This window comes from Sus scrofa, chromosome 7 (assembly GCF_054392235.1).
Source record: "Sus scrofa isolate SSC_HxYL_T2T_F1_AM1 chromosome 7, Sscrofa_HxYL_maternal_Yorkshire_Landrace_v2.0, whole genome shotgun sequence".
In the NCBI taxonomy this organism is placed as follows: domain Eukaryota; kingdom Metazoa; phylum Chordata; class Mammalia; order Artiodactyla; family Suidae; genus Sus; species Sus scrofa.
Genome location: NC_139389.1, coordinates 21182972 through 21199831, shown reverse-complemented (window position 1 = coordinate 21199831; position 16860 = coordinate 21182972). Strand labels below are relative to the sequence as shown.

At 41.0% G+C, this 16860-nt stretch overlaps 7 non-coding genes across 7 annotated transcripts; 6 read left to right on the top strand and 1 right to left on the bottom strand.

The window, feature by feature from the left end:
* The first annotated feature begins 2724 nt into the window (after positions 1 to 2724).
* TRNAV-AAC (transfer RNA valine (anticodon AAC)) lies at positions 2725 to 2797 on the top strand. The gene has a single exon. It is a non-coding gene; the product is annotated as a tRNA-Val (tRNA).
* Positions 2798 to 3241: 444 nt separating this feature from the next.
* On the top strand, positions 3242 to 3314 carry TRNAA-AGC (transfer RNA alanine (anticodon AGC)). The gene has a single exon. It is a non-coding gene; the product is annotated as a tRNA-Ala (tRNA).
* A 1454-nt stretch (positions 3315 to 4768) lies between these two features.
* TRNAM-CAU (transfer RNA methionine (anticodon CAU)) lies at positions 4769 to 4841 on the top strand. The gene has a single exon. It is a non-coding gene; the product is annotated as a tRNA-Met (tRNA).
* A 2732-nt stretch (positions 4842 to 7573) lies between these two features.
* Positions 7574 to 7646, top strand: TRNAA-AGC (transfer RNA alanine (anticodon AGC)). The gene has a single exon. It is a non-coding gene; the product is annotated as a tRNA-Ala (tRNA).
* A 1495-nt stretch (positions 7647 to 9141) lies between these two features.
* TRNAM-CAU (transfer RNA methionine (anticodon CAU)) lies at positions 9142 to 9214 on the top strand. Its single transcript has one exon. It is a non-coding gene; the product is annotated as a tRNA-Met (tRNA).
* Positions 9215 to 11458: 2244 nt separating this feature from the next.
* On the top strand, positions 11459 to 11531 carry TRNAV-AAC (transfer RNA valine (anticodon AAC)). The gene has a single exon. It is a non-coding gene; the product is annotated as a tRNA-Val (tRNA).
* A 4307-nt stretch (positions 11532 to 15838) lies between these two features.
* TRNAM-CAU (transfer RNA methionine (anticodon CAU)) lies at positions 15839 to 15911 on the bottom strand. The gene has a single exon. It is a non-coding gene; the product is annotated as a tRNA-Met (tRNA).
* Positions 15912 to 16860: the final 949 nt, after the last annotated feature.

Here is a 16860-nt window from a genome sequence, read left to right as displayed (position 1 = left end):
GAGTTGGAGGGAAAGCAGCTAGAGTATGAGCTCCATATATTGAGAATGACAGAACATAAAGATTCAAAAAATCTGGATCCTGATGACATCATGGAGCTGCTGAACTAACAAGGTCTATAGCCTCTCTACCTCCTGCATTTGTTATGTGCAATAATAAATCCACTTTGTTTAAGCCAGTTGAGTGTTGTTGATTGAATTGTCATAGAGCTAATACTGAACACTTCCTGTTCCTGGGGAGGGATTTTTGGGCTAGATATGTTACATTTTGTGAGCATTGTATTCTAAGCCCTCCTGATCACTGGCATTAAGGAAAATTTAAAACCAGCCACAGAAATGGTACTAAAAATATCAGTCTGGTGTTTGCATGGATCACTAAGCTTTTTCTTTTATATCAGCACACACAACATTCTCTTCACTTAGAAGGCCTGCTTCTTAGCCACTAGCTCCAGCCCAGCCTTACTGTCTAACTATCCCTGGCTTTAGATTTAAAGACACACACCCAGCCTCAGCCCCTGAGCACATCAACAGCCTTAAAGGTATATTCCCGGAAAGGAGAATACCAATGCTGTATCCGGCACTCCACTGCCCTTCCATTTAAATACCTGGATTGGGATAGCATGGAATCACAAACTTGTGATGCCTGCCTGTAACAATAAGTTAAACTGTTTTCCTGACGCTTACAGGCATTTTTTTTCCCCTCCCTCAACTCTTTATTCTATTCACGTGTGCAGACTTTTAATGTAAAATTAGTCATTGCAGATACAAGGGTGTGGCCCTCAAGGGATATGTCATTGAGTGAGGAAGACCGCTGAGCAAACAGCTCTTTGCAACACAGTGTGATAAATGCTCTGCACCCCGGGAGTACAGGAAAGAACACATTACAAATTGGGGAAGAATGAATACCTTGATTATGTTTGCGAGTATTTCCATTATTCTGTTTGTTACTCTGGTCCCTGTTTCCCGATTTCCTTCCGTTCTCAACAGTGAAGCCCTAAAACTCCATCATTTACTGCTTCCAGGTCTCTCACCACAAGGTCAAGGACCTGAGGCTGGCAGGTTATTGCTATAATAAGGCTTTAAAGTAGAGAGCGAATCTTTATATTCTCTCATCTGGGAAAGCAGAGAACAGACGCATCAGAAAAGCACATCAGCCACCTCCAGAAATTCGACCGTAGGAAAATGCAAAAAACTCATAAAGACTAATTCATAATGGTTTAAAGGGTGCTACTGGTAATGGGGCCAGAGGCACAATGGATAAGGAGTCTGACAAGGGATCAGGAGACTCCAGGTTTGACTCCGGGCTGGCTTGGGACTGTATCTTCCTTTTCATCTCTGCGGGATGGGAAAATGTGCTGTGCTCCTTGCAGTCTACCTGAGACTGTTGTATTATGAGGATCACCACACGTCTGAGAAGAATAGAGGGAAGATAAGGGAGGATAGGAAGACATGAATCTGACACAAGTTGACTAATAATATCTTTTACACTAGCCCATTTTTGCATGAATTACTCTTCTATTTTCTCCGTTTGGGAATATTTGCCTTTTGTCAATGCTCTCTGGAGAATTAACGGAATTCTCAGCGAATCCTGCTTGGTTTCTTCAGTGTTCAGTTGTTCCAGTCTATACCGACAAAAACGACAGCAATGTCATGCACGACAAAGGAAAAAGCGTAAGTAGGGAGGGTAGAATGCGTGGGAATCACTGGTCACGAGTGAGGAGAAGCACAGAAGCAGCTAATCCAAATATCATCATTCCTATTTTAAAGATGAAATTGTATTTCAGAGGAGTTGAATCATTTTTCTCAGATCTAATGGTTCTAAGAAGCAAAACCAGACATGAAAATTTTTTTTTTAGTTTTAAAAGATGTGACCTTCTCTTTTAATCTAAAGTATAGTCTAATCAGCAGTTTTTTTCCATACCAGTTCCTTCCTTCTTTCACATGCATAGAACAAATATTTTTAAATGAGTGGATTCATTTTTCCATTCATCAGGCATTAACTCAAAATCACTTCTGCCTAAGGTTCAAGACTTCTGAGTGTCCTTAAATCCTTCTCCCTCAAATTTCTACATTCAATATCTTCATGCATATGTAAATACTGTAAATCCTACCTGCACAACTCTTTCTTCTCATTCATCTATGCCTTCATCCATTCTATGATGTTTATGGAGGAGATATTCTTTACCAGACAGTGCACTGGGCCGAAGATGTGAAAGGACTCATGCTACTGCTTAATCTCAGGCGCTAAAAGAATAAACCTCAATCCCTTAATATCCTATAATTTCTATTTATTTCTCTTCAAGTTTCCCTGTTTCCCGCCTATTTGGCATCGAAAATTGAAGACGTGTCATAAAATGTTACTTTGATTCTGTAAGCCATCTGCCAGGATTTTTTTCAAAGATTCACAACCCTCCACAATTTTCTCCCCAATGTATCTTTATGTGTCCGGCTTTTCAATTACTGTTTTCTTCCATGTCTATTTTACACGCACACATATATACACAAACGCAGGCACATTCAACCATTGCAGTTAAGGAGGTATATTTCTGAACACAGGAATTCCTGCCTCCGTTCCTGTTCCTTCATTCTATTTTCACTCTTCATCGACACCCTCAATGTCCGTACTAGTTTGTATTTTTTTGTTCTCCCATATAGCATAGACATATAACTTTAAGATCCACTTCAGCAATAATCCAATAAATATCTCAGAAATGAGCTGAAGTGTGGGTTTCCGTAGTGTAGTGGTTATTACGCTCGCCTAACACGCGAGAGGTCCTCGGTTCGAAACCGAGCGGAAACAACCATCCATTTTGCTTGCCTTCTACCATTCAGGAAAATGTAGAGCACTGCCTCCCCTAAAAGGAGGCAGTAATCATCGCACGTATGTTGCTTCGCTCTTTTAATTTTGTGTTTAAGAAAGAGGTGATAAACCTAAGATACTCCTGCCGCATTACCTGACTTCCGGATGGGTCCTTTCAACTGGAACATGTTCCAGAAAATCTGAAACCTGTACTTCTGCGGGCAGACATTTCCCATGACGACTTTCTTCTTTCCTTAGAAGAGGAATAGGTACCGACTACACCCTTGCCTCGGAGCATTTTTGAGGGGATGTGCCTTAGTCTAGCCTTGATTTCCTACTGATGGTCTTGACATTTTCTGAAGTTTGGGCTCCCAAAAGAATGGATAAAGAAATAGAGATGGCCCTCTAGAAAATAGAAGGGAAAAAAAAAAGTGGAGAATGGGAGGGGAATTAGCTCAAGTGGTAGAGCGCTCGCTTAGCATGCGAGAGGTAGTGGGATCGACACCCACATTCTCCAGCGCTTTTACCATTTCTCTGCAAACCTTCCAATCTGTAGAAAGAAATAAGAAAATTAGACACTTTGGACCCTAAGACAGAGCAGAGTTGACGTTCGCTATGTACATTTCTCATTAGTGATAGATCTAAAACTTAAAAAAATAATAATAAAAAAGCAACAACGCCATCCACCGTTGGCTCTAACTGACTTCATAAAGTTAAATCATAGTGAGGTAGAAAGAAGGGTCAGAGAGTTGGGAGAAAAGCAAGATAACATCAAAGTCAAGAAACCAAGAAGTCTCAGAGTGCAGCAGAAAACTGGTGTTTTACGGTGATTTAGCTGTAAATGCCAGCAAGATTGAAAGGGTTGGACCCGGAAGTGGATCATCCCTTGTCCATATTTATCCTTTCCGCTCCAGAGATCGGAGTGGTCAGATTCCTTCCAAATCAACTGAGCCAACCTCAGTGTGTGGCACAGAGCAGCTCCCCAATAAATATGTACTGAGTGGGATGGAAAGGAAGTGATCGATTCCAGAGAGCTTCACGAGAGTAACGTTCATTATTTGGCAATAATGTTGAGTGGATGCGGGGTTTGAAGGAGGAGATGAGCCAGGGTTGACTTGGAGGTCTGTGGCCAAAAGGCCAGCACCCGGGGCTGGGGGGTAGGGGGGGTGGAGGAGGAGGGAGTTAGAGGGCTGGTGTGTGTATGAATGGGCTACTGTGGAGAACAGAGAGAGAGAGAGCTCCTGAGTTGGATGAGAAAAAAGACCACAGTTTGTAATCTAACAATCTGTTTCTCCATTCTGGTTTGCTGCTTAGCAGCTCTGGGATCTTGGAAACATTAGCTAACTTCTCTGAGCCTCCAACATATCTGGAAAATGCAAATTATGATATCTACATTTGTTCCTGAAATTCAATTGGATATGAAATCATCTCTATAAATAGCACTGTAATTATAATGCTGAAACAAACAAGGTGGCTTATTATTATTAAGTTCAGTTTTGCAGATAGAAATGTCTCCAGTCAGGTTGATCCAAGTGGAAATGTACAGTGAGACAGAGAAGTATGAACTGTAGACAAATTTGAGGAGTTTTCATTTACTCAGTCAGTGAACTAACATTAAGTGGGCACCTCCTAAGTTTCTCTTGAACATAAGGAGAGTCCAAGGAAAGTGTAAGAGTGACTGAGATCTCTGAGGGAGGGAAGAGGCAGATCTTTGGAACACAAGAGGGAAAAGAGCAGCAAAAATCAATACAAATCTTGGTTACTGCAGGCCAGAGTGTCCAACTGCTGGGTGTATCCTGGAAAGGTGTGGACTCCACTATTTCTTAATGTGGAATCCATCCAGGTATAGCAATGATTTAAATGGAATGATTTTCAAGTAGCAACGATTGCATTCTTTAAAAGGTGAAAAAAGATGTGCCTGGCAAATGCAGTTTCCTATTTTATGTTCAATGCAAACCCATGTGGCCACCTGCCCTCTTAGCGCAGCAGGCAGCGCGTCAGTCTCATAATCTGAAGGTCCTGAGTTCGAACCTCAGAGAGGGCAGACTTGTTCTTTTTTTCTAACCGTGTAACGACTACCCAGTGGTTGTTACAAGTGGACCCCTCTGGGTGCAAAGTTAGCAAAGCCCCCAAATTCCCTTCCTCATGGGGCCCCATCTCTGTCGGGAGGAGTGCAAGAAACAGACAAGAAACAAATGAAAAAAATGTATAGTAATTAGATGAGGGAAATGTGTGCTGTTAGGCAGTAAAGGGGTTAGGGAGTGTGGAGGCGGCATGTTCATCTTTCCACGAGTCAAAGTTATCACTTTGAAGACACATTTTAGTCTCTCCTTTCAGGATTGTTGAAATCCTTGTGCCAAAGTTTTTCTAACACAGCTCAGTTTCAGTTTTCGAGGAATACTTCCTGTCATCGGTTTATAGACAAGGAAAGAAAACGTAAAAGAAAAAAGGAAGGAAGGAAGGAAACAAGAAAAGAAAAGCCGTGAAGGAGTGTTCGAACAATATCTGGTCTGGACTGCGCTGGCTTTTCCTTCTCAACATTCATGGCTTTGAGCTAGTGGAAGGTTGGACCTCTCACCCCTTTAGTGAACAGAGAGATCTTGGTGAAAAGAAAGCCTCTCCACTATTTTGCAGTTGAGATTTATGGGGTCTATTGACCTGGGGAAACAAGGAAGGCTGTTGAGGCACACCTATGGAGACACGATATACGAAAGATTGTATGGATCTGAGGTCTAAGTAGTCTGGGTTGGGGAGGGAACCAGAAAGGCTTAGACTGTCACAAAGAAGGAAGGAAGGAAGGAAGGAAGGAAGGAAGAAAGAAGGAAGAAGGAAGGAAAGAAAGAAAGAAAGAAGGAAAGAAAGAAAGAAAGAAAGAAAGAAAGAAAGAAAGAAAGAAAGAAAGAAAGAAAGAAAGAAAGAAGGAAAATCAAGAGAATTCTGAGAAAACTCATAAAGAAGAATAGGAGTAAGATCTTTGGGTAGTTCTTCCTAAGGCGGATCCTTACCCACCTGTCCCATCCCATCCATCACAATAACTGTACTGGCAGTCCAAATCAATGCCTTCAGATGTAGCTCCCAAATTACAAAACAATCAGGTGGTGGGTACTTACTTCCCACACGTGGAATCCAAAATAGAATTTTTCCTCTTAGCACAGGCAGCTGAAATATGATTTTATGTATTTATACAATTCCTTTTGCTTTTTAGGGCCACACCTGCGGCATCTGGAAGTTCTCAGGCTAGGGGTCGAATTGGAGCTGCAGCTGCCGACCTACACCACAGCCATATAGCAACGCCAGATCCTTAACCCACTGAGAGAGGCCAGAGAGCGAATCCACAACCTAGTGGATACTAGTCAGGTTCGTAACCTGCTGAGCCACAAAGGGAATTCCTGAAATATGATTTAAATTGCGGGGGTTCGGGAGGGAAGGGACCAGGTACTGCAGAAAATATACCAGCATTAGTGATCCAAACCTGATGAGGTACAAAAACGAGAAGGAAAGATAAATAGGCTCATAATTCTGCCCAGCTCAGTTGTGAACAGCCCTTGTTTACCCTGAAACACTTCCCTCTCCTTCAACTTGGTCTTAAGCTTCTTCGGACCCAAAGAATCCTATAGATGATATTCTTGGAGCCTCCGTGAGTGAGTGGTCCTTCAGCAAAGCCAACATTTGATTAGGTCAATGGCACACAGCCTTGAAATGAGACAGAAAATGCCTTACATTTTGACTCTCTTCTGGGTGATTGGTACTGGGCTATAAGTTTCCCAGTTGTCCACAGAGGGCCTTTCTTCATCTCTCAGCTCCTGACTACCATATCTTCTCATTTTGAATCCGACTTCGTAAGGTGTCTACTTCTCGGCAGTCCCTAGATCAAGTGTCAATTTGCTACTGAGACCATCTCACTGGCTAAGCCTCTTATCATGACTTCAATCTATTACATGAACTTATGCCACCTTCCTATGAACACTCTATTTTTAAAAAGTGTCTTATGAAGTTTTTATTTTTAAATTTTCTGTTTCTCCTCTAGAATATAAGGATCTTTAGGCTCAAATCACTGAGTCCTCAATGCCTGGAGTTAAGGCATATATATGACTTCTATCTTGAGATGGGAGAGTTAGGTAAGGATAGGGAATAGGCAGATCAAATACAAATTAATAATTAAAAAATCATTTCGTTACATTTCCAAAATGTTAATCTCTGCATCAGTCAATTAATTTTGCTCTCGATTTGTGCATTATTCAACGTTTTTAATTTATTGATGAATGGCAATTTATTTATAATGTGTAATTTTAATTTTCCCCAGACAGAATACTCTTCTTTAATTAGTGAATAACAAAGATGTAAGGACCACAGATGTTTAGGACTCCCACTATAAAACAGTCACAACTGATAAGTTTAAGGTTGAGTAAAAACTAGAATAGAATTAAAAGCCCATTTCCTCTTACATGTGTTTTCTTCCAACCATTTTCTTCTACAGAAGTACCTAATTTCCAGTTTATTTCTCTTCTTCAACAGCGAATTCCCCAGATGTTCCCTCTGTCTCTTCTTTTTTCTCTTGGCGACTTTCTCCTTCTTTCCTTAGCAGAGGAATAGGTACCAACCTCGTTCTTGTCTCAGAGCATCTTTGAGAAGACCTGCCCTTAATCCAGTCCTGGTTTCACATTAAGGACCTTGAAATTTTCTCCAGCGCCAGTTGCCTTGAAAAGCGAATCATGAAGCAGAAACGAGCCTCTGAAAAACTGGAGGGGGGAGGGGGGGAAGAGCCATAGCAGCGGTGGGGAATTAGCTCAAGTGGTAGAGCGCTCGCTTAGCATGCGAGAGGTAGTGGGATCGACACCCACATTCTCCAGCTTTTTACCCTTTCAGCTGGGGAGCTCTGCAACTCTTCCAACCGGTAGAAAGAAATAAGAAAATTAGACACTTTGGATCCTTCTCTGGGCAAGAAACAAGTCAGGGCAACTCTGATCTTCACTGCGTACATTTCTCATTAGTGATAAATGAATAAGTTAAAAAAATTTTAAAAAACACCATTCGCCATTGGAAATAACTGACTTTATAAAGCTAAATCATAGTGAGGTAGAAAGAAGGGTCAGAGAGTTGGGAGAAAAGCAAGATAACATCAAAGTCAAGAAACCAAGAAATCTCAGTGCAGCAGAAAACTGGTGTTTTACGGTGATTTAGCTGTGAATGCCAGCAAGATTGAAAGGGTTGGACCCGGAAGTGGATCATCCCTTGTCCATATTTATCCTTTCCGCTCCAGAGATCGGAGTGGTCAGATTCCTTCCAAATCAACTGAGCCAACCTCAGTGTGTGGCACAGAGCAGCTCCCCAATAAATATGTACTGAGTGGGATGGAAAGGAAGTGATCGATTCCAGAGAGCTTCACGAGAGTAACGTTCATTATTTGGCAATAATGTTGAGTGGATGCGGGGTTTGAAGGAGGAGATGAGCCAGGGTTGACTTGGAGGTCTGTGGCCAAAAGGCCAGCACCCGGGGCTGGGGGGTGGGGGGGAGGGTGGAGGAGGAGGGAATTAAAGGGCTGGTGTGTGTATGAATGGGCTACTGTGGAGAACACAGAGAGAGAGAGCTCCTGAGTTGGATGAGAAAAAAGACCACAGTTTGTAATCTAACAATCTGTTTCTCCATTCTGGTTTGCTGCTTAGCAGCTCTGGGATCTTGGAAACATTAGCTAACTTCTCTGAGCCTCCAACATATCTGGAAAATGCAAATTATGATACATAACTGTCAAAATTCGATTGGACTATATGAAATAATCTCCATAAATCTCTTAATCTAATCAATGGCACAAATGCCTGTAAGGGGGGGGGGACAGGGAGAGTTTTTTAAAAATTCAATTTATGTTTTTGTAGGGCAGAATGTAGTCATGCAGTCATGTGATACAAGTGGAATGCAGAGTAAGACAGAAGTATGGATGATAGACAAATTTGAGGGATACTGATTCACTCATTCAGTGAGTGAACTATTAACTGGGCACCCCCTATGTTTCTTTTGAACATAAGATACAAAGGAAAGTGTGAGAGTGACTGAGATTTCTGAGAGAAGGAAGAGGCAGATTGTTGGAACACAAGAGGGAAAAAGAGCAGCAAAATACTGGTATGACTGTTCCTGATTTTGCTGGCAAGAGTGTCCAGTTGCTGGGTGTGTAGCAGAAAGGTGTGGACTCCACCATTTCAGAATGTAGAATCCATCAGAGGCAGCACTGGTTTTTACGGAATGATCTTCAAGGAACATTGATTATATTCTTTAAAAATTGGAAAGTGATAGATATACCTGGAAAATAACTTTTCATATTTTAATTTAAATGCAGAAAGGTAAGCCAGTCTGCCTTCTTAGCGCAGTTGGCAGCGCGTCAGTCTCATAATCTGAAGGTCCTGAGTTCGAGCCTCAGAGAGGGCAGGTTTGTTTTCTCACAATCGGTCTAGGCTAATGCTCTGTGACTAAAAAGAAAATGCGTTTAGGTTGCACTAAAAAACAAAAACAAACCAAACCCCTCCCCCTCCCACACAAAAAAAATAGTAAAAATTTTAAATGCTGCCAGATAAGCGTTTGATAAATGAACAAATATTTGCCCAGAAAGGTGAAATCAGATTTAAGTTTGTTGTACTTTCCAGTAACTTATGTAAAATCCTTGGTAAGGTAATTTAGATCACACTAGAAAATACAAGCTAAATCAGAGTTTTGTGTCTTCATCTCTATCTGATGGATGAAGCAGTGGAAATGTTTCTTCTAAGCTTTTCCTCTTAAAGTCACCTGATGGCAGTTAAGGAAGGGGAGGTGTAAAATCATTTATTCTTTTAATCATGCAATGAATAATTCTTGTTAGTGGACTCTTCTGGGTACAGTGATTCAAGAGTGAATAAAACCCCCAAATTCCTTTCCTCATGGAGCTACACCCCTCCATCTTCTTCCTCTTCTAGGGCGGCAGGATACAGGGAGCTGGAAAATTTGACTAATGAGGTTTGTGAGGGTTCTTACCCTCAGTAGATTTGACATTCTGTGAGCTTGGAAGGGGCTGGGGACAGGAAAGAGAGGTCACATCTGAAGTGCCGCTGACAGTTCAGACTGTGCAGGAGCCTTTTCAAGATAATTAGATATCTTGAAAATACTTTAGTCTTTGGAAGACCAGTGACAATACAGTGACATACGTGATTACGATTTGTAGGATTCCAGCTTTGCCCAACTGATTTTCTTTTAAAATATGAAAGGGAAGTTACGTTTTGTTTTACATCTTATATACCTGTAACCAAAGTTAACCCCAGAAATGGATTTCTGATGGTTAGCTTGTTCAGACTTTGCTTCCTGAAGATCAGACTGCTGTTGCTTCCCCTTAAGAGCTCAAGGAAGAGGCATCTGCAGTCTAGAGAAAGCTCCATGGTGGTTTCAAGGGGACTGCCTCTTTCCATTTGCTGCCTCTCTGAACCTTTGAGACAAGGAAGACAACCACTGGGGACTTGGAATTCAGGCTAGGAAAGAATGAAAAGGGATGAAAATCCTCTTTCAGCACCATGAGCTAGAAATTGTACTAAATGATTATTAATTTTACTCAAGTTGTTTCATCTAGTTTTGCAGTTAATCCAAATAGCAGTATTCCCAATTTACAGATAAAATTGAAGCTCATAGGAGTTGGGCCATTTTTTTCTCAGTTCATATTGCTATATGGTGCAAAACCAGAATTGGAAAGCTGATTTTTTCCCCCGATATTAAAAATATAGGCTTTCCTTTTAACCCTGTGCATAGCCTCACCATTTCTTTTTCTCCAGATCAGTTCATTCATTAATTCATTATTAAAACAAATACATATAAATGAGTAGATTTAATCTTTCATGTATCAGATATTAATTCAAAATCATTTGCGTCTACCACCCAGGTTCAGATATTCTACATGTCTTCGTCGAGATTTCGCCCTCGAGTCTCTACATCCAGTGTTTTGACAAAAACTCAAAAAGTGTAGTTCCTTCCTGTACAGCCTCTCCCAAATCATTCTCCTTCTCATCCATCTATGACTTTATCCATTCTATGATGTTTATGGAGGATGTATTCTGTGCGAAACAGTGCACTGGGCTGCAGGTGCAGAAAGACTCATGCTACTGCTCCTCTCAGGAGCTTAAAGAACAAATCTCAATCCTTTAATATATTATAAGTTCTTTTTCTTTCCTTTTAATTCTAGTTGCCTCATTTCCTACCTATTTGGCATTCAAAATTTAAAAGTTTCATAAAATGTTTTGATTTTAAAGTCATGTGCCTGGATTTTTTAAAAAAACGTCCTTAAAGCCACAACAGCTTTCTCCCCAGTGTATCTTCATGTGTCTAGGCTTTTGAATCACTGTTTCCCTCCATGTCTATTTTACACACGTGCGCGCTCGTACACACACACACACACTCCACTCTAACTAAACAAGTATATTTCTGAACACAGTAATTCCTACCTTCATACCTTTTCCTTCCACCCTGATTACTCTTCATCTTCATCCCTTAATGACTATTTCATTTCCTCTCCCTGATATGATCTGGATTTTATTTGCGATGGTTCTTGCTTGTAATATTTTGTATTTTTGCTATTCTTTTACACAGCATAAATATGAAACATTTAATGACTTAACAAGAATGGAATAAATATTTCGGAAAAAGGGTAGAGTGTGCGTTTCCGTAGTGTAGTGGTTATCACGCTCGCCTAACACGCGAGAGGTCCCCGGTTCGAAACCGGGCGGAAACAGCTCACCTTTTTCTGCCTCCTATCATCAGGAAAAATCAATCCACCACCTCCCCTTAAAAAGGAGCAAAAGATAATCCCAGTTCTGATGGTTTGGCAGTTTTGTTTTGTTTTTAAAAAACAGATAATCATCCTGAGATACACTTGCTGCATTAGCCAACTGTTCTGGGCGAGTCCTCCCAACCAGGAAGCGCTCTCTTCTGTCCCGGAAAGTCTGAAACGTGAATTTTGGGCTGCCGAACTTTATTCGCGGCAACTTCCCCCTCCTTTCTTTTAGCGGAGGAATAGGTACCAAGCGCACTCTTGCCTCAGAGCATCTTTGAGAGGATGTGCCCTTAGTCCAAATTCTGATTTTGCGTTAATGGCCTTGACATTTCCTGAAGTTTGGGGAGCCACCAAAAGCAAACGAAGTGGAGATGGTACTCTGATCAACTTGGGGGAGGCTGCATACAGTCGGTGGTTGGGAATTGGCTCAAGTGGTAGAGCGCTCGCTTAGCATGTGAGAGGTCGTGGGATCGATTCCCACATTTTCCTGCCTTTTAACCTTTCAGTCGAGAAGCTGCGCAAGTCTTCGGATCGATTCCCACATTCTCCAGCCTTTTAACCTTTCAGTCGAGAAGCTGCGCAAGTCTTCCAACCTATGGAAAGAAATAAGAAAATTAGACACTTTGGACCCTTCTCTGGGCAAGAACAAGACAGGACTTCGCTGGTTTTACCGGCTTTCAGCATGTATAGCTACCATCAATCTGTAATTTGTTTTCTGTTTCTTCAGAACAACCGGACCCCTCAAAGGATATGTCCCGTTCTTTTTATTCCTTTTTCTTCCTGCAACTTGGCCAAAATCAGCACAATCCTGAGAAGCGGGGGGTGGCAGAGCGGGGTCAAAAAACCCCCAGCTTTCTTGTCAGGGACTGAAACCGAGTGCCTCAAGACCAGAAAATAGCAGGAAAGACATTATGAACAGTAAACACGCGAAGTTACCAGTGAACTCCTGGGTGCACTCACAGACTGTGTATAAGTGGTTCTGATCCTAAACAATATCACATAGATCTTGAGAACTTAGGTGCCTAAGTCCACACTGTCCAGTGGATGGCACGCTCTCCAGAGATCGCAAAGAGTATGGAAAGGCTTTGGAAATGGATGGGACTTTAAAACCACAACACAGAAGGCTGGTCAGTACTTGGAACTTGAACAGAAGGCAGTCAATTGCCTGCAAAACAAAAATGGCAATATTCACCATAAGATTTGATAAGATTTTAACAAGATGCAAAGTCTGATGCAAAAAATGGCCAAGTTATAATCCAGCATTACTCAGCGTATGAAGAAGGAAGAAAAATCTTAATTCACTTGGAAAAGAAAATCAACAGATATCAATACTGAGATGACAGAGATGTTGGAATCCTCTGAGGAATACTTTGAAGCATCGATTGTTCAATGCTCTAAGAATTATGGGTGAGAACTCTGAGATGAATGGAAAGTTAGAGAGTCTTAGCAAAAAATATGATACATAAATCCAAATTGAAATTTCAGAACTTAAAATGCATTAACCAAAATTATAAAAAGCAACACCTCAATGGATTCTCCTAATAGCAATGACTGAGAAAAAGTCAGTGACTATGGAGAGAGACAATAGTAACTATGGAATCTAAATGACAGAGTGAAAAGCATATTTTAAGAGATGGCTGGTCCCTCAGAGGCAAATTGGAAAATAACAAAGAGGTTGTATTCACACCACTGGAGACAGAAAACAAGAGGAGCAAGAGGACTTTGAAAAGGGCATTTGTTGTTGTTGTTATTAATGACTGAAACTTTTCCAGATTTGGCAAAAGACCTAAACAATATTCAAAACATCCAGTAAACTTCAAACAGGATAAAATACAATAAATTCACACCCAGACATATTTTTATTAAACTGCTGGAAACAAAAGAAAAAAAAAAAAACCTTCTTGAAAGCGGCTAGAAGAAAATGAGAGTGAAACTATCAGAAAGGTTTCAGATTTCTCATCAGAAACCATAGAGACCATAAAGAAATGGCATGACTTTTTTTAAATGCTGAAAGGAAAGACCAGAATACTAATACAGTAAAATTACACGTCAGACAAACAGGTGAAAAATACACTTTAATTTGAAGGTAAACTAAGAGAATCTGTTGCTAGCAGAAGTGCTAGAAAAAAAAGTAAAGTTATGAGACGAGAAAAGCGATTCCAGAAGGAAACTTAGAAGAGCATGAATGAATGAACAACAGCAGAGTTAGGAAATATCTGGGTAAATATGATAGACTGTTATTCTCTTGAGTTCTTTAAAGTATGCTTGATGACTGAAAGTGAAAATAATTACATTGTCTCAGGGGGTTTTCATTATATTTACATGTACTATGCACATAACATAAAAGGGTTACAGCAAATGTACCTAGTGATGGTTAGGTTTCTATACTCAACTTGAATAATTTATTGATTCTAAGTATATTGTGAAATGTTAAGGTGGTATAGGGTAATCACTAGACCACCTACCAACATTGTTTAAATAAGCCAAGTGAAGATAGGAAGGGAGAGGAACAAAGAAGAAGGAACAACAAATGTAATAAACCATTAATAAGTTACTAAATAGCAAATATGCATGCAAACTTAATACATGAGTTTCTTATAGTCAGTATAGTTATTTTTAATACATTCTAATGATCAGGACACATCAATTGAAACAAACAAACAAACAAACAAATCAGAGTTTGGGGAGTTCCATAGTCGCTCTGCGGTAATCAACCCTACTAGAAACCATGAGGACAAGGGTTCGATCCCTGACCTTGCTCGGTGGGTTAAGGATTCAGCGTTGCCATTGAGTGTGGTGTAGGCTGCAGATGCGACTGGAATTCTGCCTTGCTGTGGCTGTGGTGTATGCTGGCAGCTGCAGTTCCAATTCCACTCCTGGTCTGGGAAGTTCCACATGCCGCACGTGTGGCCTTTAAAAAAAAAAATCAGAGTTTGTCAAAATATATTTTAAAAATATATGCTGACGGTATTGTTTCTCAGCATTTTTCTGCTGTGAATTTTTGCATATCTGTGTCTATCTCCAGGAACCTCTAAAACAAAAGAGGAAGAACTATCCAGATGGTGTGTGTGGCAAATGAGAATGGCTTCTTTGTTTCCTTTTTATGATTTTGAAGGGTTACCAACGTTACCGCTGAGGATTAGCATTACAGTTGAAATAGAGAGGCAGGGACCGCAATGATGGGGTTTCAGGTAACTGAGTAAACTGGTTAGGGACAGACTTTCCAACACGCTCTTTCTTCCCCCTCTTCCTGCGTGCAATCATTTTTCTATAAATTCCACTAAATTCCTTTGCCCAACTCTTTGGTGCTTTGTAATTCCCTCCCCAAGTCCGAATCTACTCGGAAAATTTAGACCAGCATATTCCCTTGCAATAAAGCTTCTCTGGAACCCAGTCATTAGTCTTTCTTATTTCCCAGGTTAAATCCCCAAGTAAATCCCAGATCCAATTAGCGAAGAGGTCTTATCACCATTAAAATGAACAGCTCTCAGCTTCTATAATAGGGGACTGAGACCCACCCGACCTAAAGCACCGCGCATCGCTGAGACCGTAATGACCAGCCCAGTTTCACACAGACTTCCGTCCTCTTTGAGCATCCCTGCCTGCTCCGACATACCTCATCTCTTTTCTATTGTTTTCTTCCACCCGCTACATACTTGGAGTGTCCGTTAAGACATCGCAAGCCCTGCAAATGAGTGCAACCATCTGGGAGGGAAAATCAGCAAGATTCTACTTACAGTACTTTCAGTATTTCAACGTCCAATATTTCCCTGTCTTCCACAGACTCGAGAAGAAAAAATTTAAGGTTAAAAAAAAAAAAAGTCAACTTTTTTTTACATCTATATTGATCTGTAGTCAACTGGGAAGCTGCGGTTACGGTCCAAGAGGGCGAGGAGATGCACAGCTGGAGAATCCGGCCTGGACCCTCCAGCCAGCGAAGGTAGAGAAGAACAATATTGGCTCTAGAAGCTTTATTTCCCGCCCCCACCCCCCACCCCCGGTTTTTCAGGACTACTCTGGACTCCCAAGCTTCGCCGCCTTCAAAGCGGAGCGTCCCCAAAACTTCTCCGGAAACAGCCATTGCGCGGAGCTGGGAGCGCATGGATGATGGGTATCCGGGACGGTTACTGTAGAAAAACTCTAGCTCTGATACGATCTCACTTCTTGATACTTCAGAGCAGAAGAAACTACGTCCCTGAGGTATGTCAGTGCAGCAGCAAATACAAAGAAAAAGAACAGGGCGGAGAAACAGGACAAAACAAGTTTGCCCTCTCTGAGGCTCGAACTCAGGACTTTCAGATTATGAGACTGACGCGCTGCCCACTGCGCTAAGAAGGCACTGGAAACCAGTCCCTGGCTAGATTGTAGAGGAATTATCTAATTTCTTACCCTGAAACAGACTTCTGGACTTTTCAGTTTTCCTGATCCGGAGTTAGTGGTTATCCAAGATATTTCCAAATGTCTGGATTTCTTTTTATCCCGGTACTCAAAAGCGCTTCATTCCTAGAAACTAATTTACCCGCTGAAAAATTACACCTGACCTCTGGCTGATGCTGTCCTTATTTTCTATTCATCTACATTGTCATTCACTCCGAGATATCAACTTTTTTTTTTTTTTTTTTAAACTGTCCATAGTGTCCTCTGTTGGAATAGCAGACTCTCACCATATAGGAACTGAATGAATGCATAATTTCTAAACATGTCTACAGTCTGCACATACCTGTTTTAATTTAAATCTACATTTCCATGTATGTTGACTGAGATATTCCCCTCAAAATCTCACAAACTGCTTTTATAAGTCTCCACATTTTCTTCATGTCTATGTACCAAAAATTCTATTAATGATTCTATTCACTCCATTTCGAGTCCAATTTAATTTTTTTGCCGCAAATCTATATATCATTACCCCCATTTTACTGATGAAACTGAGGCTCAGTAGAATTAAATTCACAGCTGCTAAATGGCAAAGCCAGATGCTGAAGGCGGATTTTGCTGACTCCACAAAGTGTGCTTTTTTTTGTGAGCCATATGGGAAGTCCAAAAAAAGAAACAAACACAAAAGTGTGCTTTTTTTCACTCCAGATTGTGTTCTTTCTTCCATTCTTCCCCACACCATCACATTTACCCATTACACAAGTATTTACAGAATTATGAATTCTTTAGTCCATTCAACAGATACTAAGTCACAGTCTGCCATGTGCCTGGCGCCTGGGTTGGAAACTTCCAAGGCAACCTTGACCTTTTGTCCCTCAATTCCCCACAAATACCCTAGATTTTCAGTGGTATC